The 10,650-nt window shown below is 33.5% G+C and overlaps 1 pseudogene; it reads left to right on the top strand.

Moving 5' to 3' along the window:
- The first annotated feature begins 1,181 nt into the window (after window positions 1-1,181).
- Window positions 1,182-1,700, top strand: LOC100619339 (60S ribosomal protein L11-like; annotated as a pseudogene).
- The last annotated feature ends 8,950 nt before the right edge of the window (window positions 1,701-10,650 follow it).

The raw sequence follows: 10,650 nt of genomic DNA, 5'->3' as shown, positions 1-10,650 counted from the left end.
AAAGGAAAAACATGGAGGGACGTAATTTTGGGTCACTTCCCAATATATGTTGGCACAATACCTATGAAAACCTTATAGAAACAGAAAAATTTAATATAAAGATACAGTGAAACAAAATGGCAAAGCAATAAAATAATTAATATAAACATTAACTATCACCATCGTTTTATGTTTTAGTATTTTATCCCCAATGTTCATGAATTTCATCTTGAGTCTCGGATGTGCTGTATGGTTGTTTGATCTCCAAAAGCACCTTCTCTTTGATATCCTGAGGTAGATATCCTCTCTAGGAGGTTTGATTCTTTGGTTCCAAATTATTTATAGAGATTAATTAGATGTTCCAAATCTTTTACAAAGAGCATTCCAATACAATTTAGTACATCTTTTCAAATTTTATATCCCAATAACTAGTTAATGTAATAAAAACCATAAAAATATTGTTGTCCTAGCTTTTTTATGTAAAAGTATAAAATGAATATGAAATTATAATTCCACAAGTCAATTAAATTCAGAGATTTTAGGTTTTTTCATACCCATTAGAAAAATTAATATTTGATAAGTAGGACAGTCTAACCTGTCACATTCTCAAATCTTGCTATTCCAATAATTCACTCCCATTTCTTTAGGAGGATCAGATGTTATTAGGAATGTTATAAATAATATTTTACATATAAATATATATATATAGTAACTATACTTTTTCCAGATAATTTTTTTTCAAATCTAGGATCAATGATTACAAAAATTAATTGATTTACAAGAGGATGATTATAATCCAATTAAAACAAAAATGTGTGATTGGGTACAAATATACTTAAGTAAATGATACTCAAATGAATACATATATTTTTTACCAAATTGGTTACATATAGAAAAAACATATTCAGTTGTTAACCATGTTCAAAAGGAATGTATATTACATAAACATTATTTACATTCTGAAAGAAGACATTTCAGGTACTTAATCTCATAAATGGCTATGTAATTATCATCAGGTAGATGGCAAATCCAAATAGTAATTCAAATACTAAGTTTTTGGATATGGAGTGAATATTATTTTCAGATTGAGAGCAGTGACATCTATTAATATTTGTTTTGAACTCATATCTTCTATTGACTACTTGCACTGATTATAGAATTTTCTATAAAAGGAAAGGCACCTCTTCTGGTTCACCACCATTATGCAAGATAAAGGTGAAAAGGAATAGCCCATGCAGGGACTGCACATCTGAAAGCTATGCCTCAGCATTTGTGTTGGGGAGAGCGGAGACAGGCTGACTCGGGCAGCCAAATTGTTGGAGGAGCTCACAGGCCAAACTCCAATGTTCTCCAAAGCTCCTTACACTGTCAGGTCTTTTGGAATCAGGAGAAATGAGAAGATTGCCATTCACTGTACAGTCCAAGGGGCCAAAGCCAAAGAGATACTGAAGAAGGGCCTGAAGGTGTGAGAATATGAGTTAAGGAAAAATAATTTCTCAGATACTGGTAACTTTGGCTTTGGGATCCAAGAGCATATTGATCTGGGCATTAAAAATGACCCAAGCATTGGCATCTATGGCTTGGACTTCTATATGGTGCTGGGCAGACCAGGGTTCAGCTTTGCAGACAAGAAGCTAAGGACAGGCTGTATTGGGGCCAAAGAGGAAGCCATGCGCTGGTTCCAGCAGAAGTATGATGACATCATCTTTCCTAGAAAATAAAGTCCTGTTTTCTATTAAAAGATCAATAAAATGATCACTGGAGTGTAAAAAAAAATAAAAAGGCAGGAAACATTCCTATTCCAAAGAAAATGAAATAATGGAGAAACTGAATTAAGAGGGTCCTATCTTCAACTACCTTCTCTTCAACTTTTTTCCAGATAATGCCTCCATCTGTCACAGTTCAGTGTTCAGTTTCCTTCTGAGTAACTTGTGGATTTCTCTCTTACCTGATGGATTACTGACTTAATTATCCATCAAATAATTATACCTGAATTAAAAACTCAAAATAATATTAATTGCAATACCAGGGAACTTTTACTTCAAATGGAAAGCTTCACTAGCCATAGTTTATGGCTGGATACAATTAATCTTTCTCTCATAAAGAAATTAAACAATAAAAGTTGGCTAGGGTTTACACACATATAAGGGATTTTCACTTATTTTTTTTCTTTTTTATCTTGAATTATAAATTCATACTGAGATTAAGATGAATAATTCAAAATCACTTCCATATAATAAACAAATGCACATATTCCCAGTAATTCAATTGCATTGTTTAGAAATTCCATAACCCAAGCAAACTCTTTTTACAGGGTTGATGACCTTGCCCATATAGATGGCTTCAAGAAGTCCTACAATCTCACAGATAAAATTCAGCTAAATTTATCCTTTATTTTTTCTACATAGTAATTATCAATGTTTCTCTTTTTTGCATCTGGGCAAGTAAAACAGTTTGTAAAACTCAATTGAACAAATCAGTAAATGTGTAAGGGTTTACAAATTAATATTAGCTCAAAATCTGTTGCCATTTGTAAAACATTTGGATTTTGTAATCCTTGAATCCACTGCTCACAGTGTTAAGGCAAACAGATTAGCACATTCTTATATTCACTCCTCCCATTCTGACTTACTTAAAATTTACACATTATATTTCCCCTTGTGAACTTTAATTAAAAGCCCTTTAATTTTCTTAATGAATTTTAATTAAGGTATCTGAACAATTTGTTTCCTCCACATTCTGATTTGGCACTTCTCTAACCTTCTTCTCCTTGGTTTCCCCAAATATATTTCAAATGATCTTTGCTCCACTAAATATTATTATTTTTAAACTACAATTAATTCAACAACATCAGACAGAGATCTCTGAGAAATCAATTTCATAGTAAAAATAATATTGTCGATTCCATTTACAAATGGACAATTTCAAAAATTTATATCATTCTTTCAGAATTTAAAACTTTAACACTGTAATTAATAACCCCAAAGAAATCCATATATAAAAAAGTTTACACTCAACAGAGATCCTCATGAAATTTGTGTCAGGCATTAATTTTAACCAATCTGTAAACTAGTTAAAAGAGATCATATATTATAAGACCACATAATTAACAAAATTCCAAAAAATATATATATATTTTTTTTCTAACAAATACATCAAAAACTTCATAATTATCCATTATAAGAATTTTATCTCTAATCAATGAAATAACAAAGCAATTATACAGTGCTTATCATATTCCAGATTCTATATTAAATAATTCACATTTACCAAAGTGGCAAATATCAAGTTTTAATTCATCCCAATCATCACATATTTTATAAAAGAACTTAAAGTAGTTCAAATCCCTTCTTCATAACAAAGTTCTAAAAAATTACAAAAACTCATTGCCTTCAGAGTAGTCCTGACTTACTACAATTTCTCTTATCATACCTTCATATCAAAATGTACCTTTTAGTACTATAACCCCCAGAAAAAATAAACATGTGAAGTTTTAAACTTTCCAAGGGTGAAATTTTCTTGAAGTAATTTCCTTTCAATAATATTTATTCCAATAAATTTCAAACTAAATGAAAGAGCTTCAATCTCTAGTTTCCTAATTTTCTTAATTACTGCCAATTCTGCTATAACAAAAATCCTTTCAGGTAGCATTTTATTTCCAATATTATGAGAATAATTTAAAGGAAAATTAGACATTTGCACCTTCTATTTAATTTATATAATAAATTATTTTAATCTCTTATTTCACTCCTTCTTTCTTTTTTTCCAAAACATTCGCAGCATTCAAGAATGTATAGAGAGATGGATAGAAAAAGTTCTGAAATATAAATCACCAGACAAATAGAAGCTTTCTTTCTAAAATCTGTTAGTGTGCCTCTGAACACAGATAAACCAAAACAGGCTTTTGAAACAAAAACAGATTAAAAAAAAACTCTCTTATAGCTCATGCAAACACAAATACTGACAATTAAAAGAGAAGCTACAGCTTTTTAAATTTCAGAGGGAATTAAAAAATATTTCTAACAAGAAAATTTAATTTAGAGGCAGCTTTGTTTATTTAAAAATTTCATACTAATCAAATATCCCCCAGTTGTGCTCTGTAGTTGGGAGGGTTATTTTTATTACTCATCTGTAACACTAAGGGACCTTTACACACAAAAAAATAACAGATAGTTTTATTACCTACTGAAATCTCCTATTGAAAGAGGTCCATAAACTAAATACCTTGGCATTCATATTCCTTGGGGGGAGGGTTTCTTATTTCCAATCAAATTTCCTGCAATGAAAGAAAATGACCAAGGCTATAAACCTAATAGTTCTCCTAAGAAGAGACAGGCAAACTCCCCTTTTCAGTTGCAACAATAAGAATTCACTCTCTTAAAGGAAAAAAAAAATATTACCAAATTACTCTACCAAAAAAATAGAAGCTTCAGGAGCAAAAATGAGAGAATAAAACAAATACCAAACCTAAGTTGAGGCAAAGGACATCACCTAGATCCTGGAAAGCAGGAAGGACTTCCTCTTTCCAATCCCATCAAACTGTTACCATTACTGTTAATTTTTTTAAAAGGACAGTTTAAAAATAAAAGGAATTTAATTAATTCCAAAGTGATTTATTTTAGCAATTTATTTCTAAAATAAAAAAAGACTGAAAGTAAGAAAAATCAGAGAGAGGATAAGGTAAGATATCTAGCCAACACACTGTGTATTTGCTCCAGTGCAGGCTCAAACAAAGCAGGGCTAGTTAGTCCTTAGTGAGAGGGGCCTTGGCCTTGAGCCGAGGACCTGGGAATTCAGGGAGGCTCTCTCAAGAGGGTAGATCTCATAGACTTCCAGGTAAACATGGCAGCTGTCTAGACACAGGATTCTTTCTCCTTAGCATCTACCAATATAGACTACATCAAAAGACAAAACAAACAAACAAATTCATATGAATGAAGGGACTCTACAGTAGGGTGCAGCATTGAAGGTACGTAGGATTTGGGCATTTTCACACTAAAAGGGGATGAAAAAGCTTCCACCAAAACAGGAGTGGATCTATTCTCCCCCACCTCACCTAAAGAGCTAGAGTCAGAAATAGCTCATGCCAGAATCAGCAAGAGAGTGAGGGGCACCTCTAGAGTGAGTAAGGGGCACATCTAGATTTTGGGGAGCTGACAAATACCACCAAAGACCTACCCCTGAGAGTAGCAAGACTTGAAACCATAGTAGGCTGAAGAGAGCAGTCTGCAGGAGCCTGTGGGGAGATAGCACAGAGAAGGGCAGCAAACAGTAGAAGTTGCAGAGATTTGAGAGCTGGCCTCAGGCAAAATCTTTGTTCCTTAGCTCCATAGACAGAGAGCCTGCTCTCCTCACTCAGATTTCTGACTGGAAAGGGAAGGAAAAACTACCATAGTGATGGCAAACAGTACCCAGGAACAAATTCCCAACACCAAGAAAACAAGAAGAAGGGGTTGATCCTGGATAATTTTTATGGAGGAAAAACACAGGCTACAGAGGAAATAGAAGAGGAAATGCAAATAAATACAGTAAAACCTTCCCAAAAATGGAAATTGGCCACAAGCTCTTGAAGAATTTAAATTGGAGCATATCAAAAAGATGGAAGCCTTCTGGCAAGAAAAGTGGGAAATTGTTCAAAAAGAAAATAACAGTATAAAGGACAAGAACTTCCAATTGGAGAAATAGCTGGATGTCACAAAAAGCAGGATAGACCAAACTGAAAAGGAAAATCAAAAGCTTATAGGGCAAAACCAGGCCTTAACGACCAGAATTGGTCAATTGGAAGCCAAAGATCTTGCAAAACAGAAAGAATTAATGAAGCAAATTCAAAAGACTGACAAGATAGCAGATCAAGAAAACAGATCATGAAGAGACAATTTGAGAATCATTGGTTTACCTTAAAACCCAGGAATAAACAGAAATCTTTACATCATAGTACAAGAAATTCTTCAAGAAAACTGCCCTCATGTACTTGAAAAAGGGGGCAAAATAGACATTGAAAGAGTTCATACAACACCCTCTACACTAAATCCTCAAGAAACAACTGCCAGGAATGTAATAGTCAAATTCAAGAGCTTCCAAGCTAAGGAGAAAATTCTTCAAGAATCCAAAAAGAGACAATTCAGATATCAAGGAGCATCAGTCATTATTACACAAGATCTGGCAGCTTCCACACTAAAGGACATCAAGGCTTGGAATATGATATTCAGAAAGGCAAGAGAATTGGGTCTTCAACCAAGGACTGTAACCTTGAAAATATGGGTTTCAAGACTGTTAATTGCCAAAACTGTAAAAATAATTTTTAGTGTCTTGATTTTATATCAAAAAAATAAGTGGTCACCATGGGAAAATTTCCCAAATATGAAATACCTAAGTCAGCTGGGTTTTATGGAGATTTTAATTAATACGAATGAAGGAATTTAGGGAAAGGAATGAGAAAGAGAGTAAGAGGAAATAGATGGAAAAGGCTAGGGCCTAGGCCAAATGACCTAGGACTTTCTCTTTAAGAGAGAAAACTAAGCCAGTCTTTTATCCACTCACCACAAGATTTTGTCCCAAGAAAAACTCCAACTAATTTCAAAGGCCCAGCTACTCCAACTAGTCCGAGATCCAACTCCCCCCTAAGTTGAGAGAGCCAGCTCCTGTTAAAGAGAAATGTCTCTTATGTCACCTCCCCTAAATTTTCACATCTACCAATCACAGTAGATGTTTTCCACAGGACTGACCATTCTTAATTCACATCTTCTTTTGTTAATCACCTTCCCTGAGTAGACTAAGACTTCACACCTCTTGCTAAACTTGCCCTTTGTAAGTTGCTTGACCTTTTAGTGATTAATTTAACCTTTATAGGTACTTAGCACTCGTTTGTATTAGATCTAAAAATAGACCACCTAGCTTAAAGTTTTGGCTTTACTATAAGTGTGGGTTGGGGACTTTTTCACATTGTCCCATCAGGAATTTACAACTTTATCTTACCCTAAAATATGCCTAAGTATGGGTGTAGTAATGTTAGAGTTCCCAATACATCCCTGCCCAAGTACCTTCATTGTTTAAAATGGGGAATAGCCTTAACCAAATGTTCCAAGGTAGACTCTGAGAAATTTTATGATTCACAGGATCACCTACCCATCAAAACTGACTATATACTTCAAGGGAAAAGTATGGGCATTCAACAAAATAGAAGATTTCCAAGTATTTGTAAAGAAAAGACCAGATCTAAATGGAAAGTTTGATATCAAAACACAAATATCAAGAAAAATATGAAAAGATAAATAAGAAATAGAGAGAAATGGGGGAAATGTTTTTTTTTTATTCAAACTTTCTTCTTTAAGGGCTTCAATAAAAATAAAATTGTATGGGGAAAACGTTATTTGTAACTCTCAAAATTATATTCACTGTTATAGTAATTAGAAGAATCATTTACAGGAAGAGATTGGGGTAATAAGTGGTATAAGATAATATGCAAAAAAGAAAAAGAAAAAAGGAGGGGGGATTGAAGATGGTACCCAGAGATACTTGAAGAAATAAGATAAATAGGATAATCTTTATCACACAAAGAGACATATGGGAAGGGGAGGGGACAAATACTCTTATAAGAAGGAGAGGAAGACATTCACCCATTCTGAATTTATCTTGGTGTGGGGTGTGAGGTGTTGATCCAAAACTAATCTCTCCCACACTATCTTCCAATTTTCCCAGAAGTTTTTATCAAACAATGGATTTTTGTCCCAAAAGCTGGGGTCTTTGGGTTTGTCATAATCTGTCTTGCTGAGATCATTTACGCCAAGTCTATTCCACTGATCCTCCTTTCTATCTCTTAGCCAGTACCAGATTGTTTTGATAACCATTGCTTTATAGTATAGTTTGAGATCTGGGACTGCAAGTCCTCCTTCCTTTGCATTTTTTTTTCATGATTTCCCTGGATAGTCTTGATCTTTTGTTCTTCCAAATGAACTTAGTTATGGTTTTTTTTCTAATGCAGTAAAGTTTTTTGGTAGTTCAGTGGGTATGGCACTAAATAAGTAAATTAATTTGGGTAGTATTGTCATTTTTATTATGTTAGCTCTTCCCACCCATGAGCAATCAATGTTTTTCCAATTGTTTAGATCTATTTTTAGCTGTGTGGAAAGTGTTTTGTAGTTGAGTTCATATAGTTCCTGTGTTTGTCTCGGCAGATAGATTCCTAAGTATTTTATATTGTCTAGGGTGATTTTGAATGGTATTTCGCTTTCTAATTCTTGCTGCTGAAATGGTTTAGAGATATATAGAAATGCTGATGACTTATGCGAGTTTATTTTGAATCCTGCAACTTTGCTAAAGTTGTTGATTATTTCTAGTAACTTTTTGGTTGATTCCCTAGGATTCCTTAAGTAAATCAAAGAGTGATAGCTTGGTCTCCTTATTGCCAATTTTAATACCTTCAATTTCGTTTTCTTCTTTAATTGCTACTGCTAGTGTTTCTAGTACAATGTTAAATAATAGAGGTGATAATGGGCATCCTTGTTTTACTCCTGATCTTATTGGAAAGGCTTCTAGTTTATCCCCATTGCAGATGATGTTTGCTGATGGTTTTAGATATACACTGTTTATTATTCTTAGGAAAGGTCCTTCTATTCCTATACTTTCTAGTGTTTTCAATAGGAATGGGTGTTGTATTTTATCAAAGGCTTTTTCTGCATCTATTGAGATAATCATGTAATTTTTGTCAGTTTGCTTGTTAATATGGTCAATTATGTGGATGGTTTTCCTAATATTGAACCATCCTTGCATTCCTGGTATGAATCCTGCCTGGTCATAGTGGATGACCCTTGTGATGACTTGCTGGAGTCTTTTTGCTAGTATCCTATTTAAGATTTTTGCATCTATATTCATTAGGGAGATTGGTCTATAGTTCTCTTTCTCTGTTTTTGACCTGCCTGACTTTGGGATCAGTACCATGTTTGGGTCATAGAATGAATTTGGTAGAACTTCTTCTTGGTCTATTCTGTCAAATAGTTTGTTTAATATTGGGATTAGTTGTTCTTTGAATGTTTGATAGAATTCATTTGTGAATCCATCTGGACCTGGGGATTTTTTCTTAGGGAGTTTTTTGATGGCTTGTTCAATTCTTTTTCTGAAATGGGGTTGTTAAGGTAATTTATTTCTTCCTCTTTTTAGTCTAGGCAATTTATATTTTTGTACGTATTCATCCATATCACCTAGATTGCTATATTTGTTGCCATATAATTGGGCATAGTAGTTTTTAATGATTGCCTTAATTTTCCTCTTCATTAGAGGTGAGGTCTCCTTTTTCATCTTGGATACTGTCAATTTAGTTTATTTCTTTCCTTTTTTTAATTAGACTGACTAGTACTTTCTCTATTTTATTTATTTTTTTTCAAAGTACCAGCTTCTAGTATTATTTATTAAATCAATAGTTCTTTGAATTTCAATTTTATTAATTTCTCCTTTGAGTTTTAGGATCTCTAATTTAGTCTTCATCTGAGGATTTTTAATTTGTTCACTTTCTAATTTTTTAATTTGTATGCCCAATTCATTGACCTCTGCCCTTATTAATTTGTTAATATATGAACTCAAGGATATAAATTTTCCCCTGAGTACTGCTTTGGCTGCATCCCATAGGTTTTGAAAGGATGTCTCATCATTGTCATTTTCTTCAATGAAGTTATTAATTGTTTCTATGATTTGTTCTTTAACTAACTGGTTTTGGAGAATCGTATTGTTTAATTTCCAATTAATTTTCGATTTAACTCTCCATTTTCCCTTACTTATTATTATTTTCATTGCATTGTGATCTGAGAAAGTTGAATTTATTATTTCTGCACTTTTGCACTTGTTTGGAATGTTTTTATGCCCTAATACATGGTCAATTTTTGTGAATGTACCATGTGCAGCAGAAAAGAAGGTATATTCCTTTTTGTCCCTATTTATTTTTCTCTACATGTCTACTAACTCTAATTTTTCTAAGATTTTGTTCACTTCTCTTACCTCTTTCTTATTTATTTTTTGGTTTGATTTATCTAGTTCAGATAGAGGAAGGTTCAGGTCTCCCACTAGTATAGTTTTTCTATCTATTTCGTCCTTGAGTTCCTCTAGTTTCTCCTTTAGAAATTTGGATGCTATGCCATTTGGTGCATACATATTGAGTACAGATATTTCCTCACTGTCTGTACTGCGTTTTATCAGGATGTAATTACCTTCCCTATTTCTTTTAACCAGATTTATTTTTACTTTGGCTTTGTCAGATATCATGATTGTGACAACTGCCTTCTTTTTGTCAGTTGATGCCCAATAGATTAGGATCCACACTCTTACTTTCACCCTATGTGTATCTACCTCTCTCATATGTGTTTCTTGTAGACAACATATGGTAGAGTTTTGGACTCTAATCCACTCTGCCATTTGCTTGCGTTTTATGGATGAGTTCATTCCATTCACATTCAGAGTTATGATTAGTAGCTGTGTATTTCCCAGCATTTTGATTTCTGCTCCTTTACCTGCTTTTTCTTCTTTCACTATTTCCTTCTACACCAATGTTTGCTTTTGAACAGCCCCCCTTGTTCCCACCCTTATTTTACTTCCCTTTCTATTCCCCTATTATTTTCTATCATCCCCCTTATTTTCCATATAGTCTTTCTAAAATTAACCCCCCACTCCCTCCTTCTCTTGTAC

This window comes from Monodelphis domestica, chromosome 1 (assembly GCF_027887165.1).
Source record: "Monodelphis domestica isolate mMonDom1 chromosome 1, mMonDom1.pri, whole genome shotgun sequence".
In the NCBI taxonomy this organism is placed as follows: domain Eukaryota; kingdom Metazoa; phylum Chordata; class Mammalia; order Didelphimorphia; family Didelphidae; genus Monodelphis; species Monodelphis domestica.
Note: the sequence above shows the minus strand (reverse complement) of the source record. Positions and strands in the feature narration are given on the sequence as shown.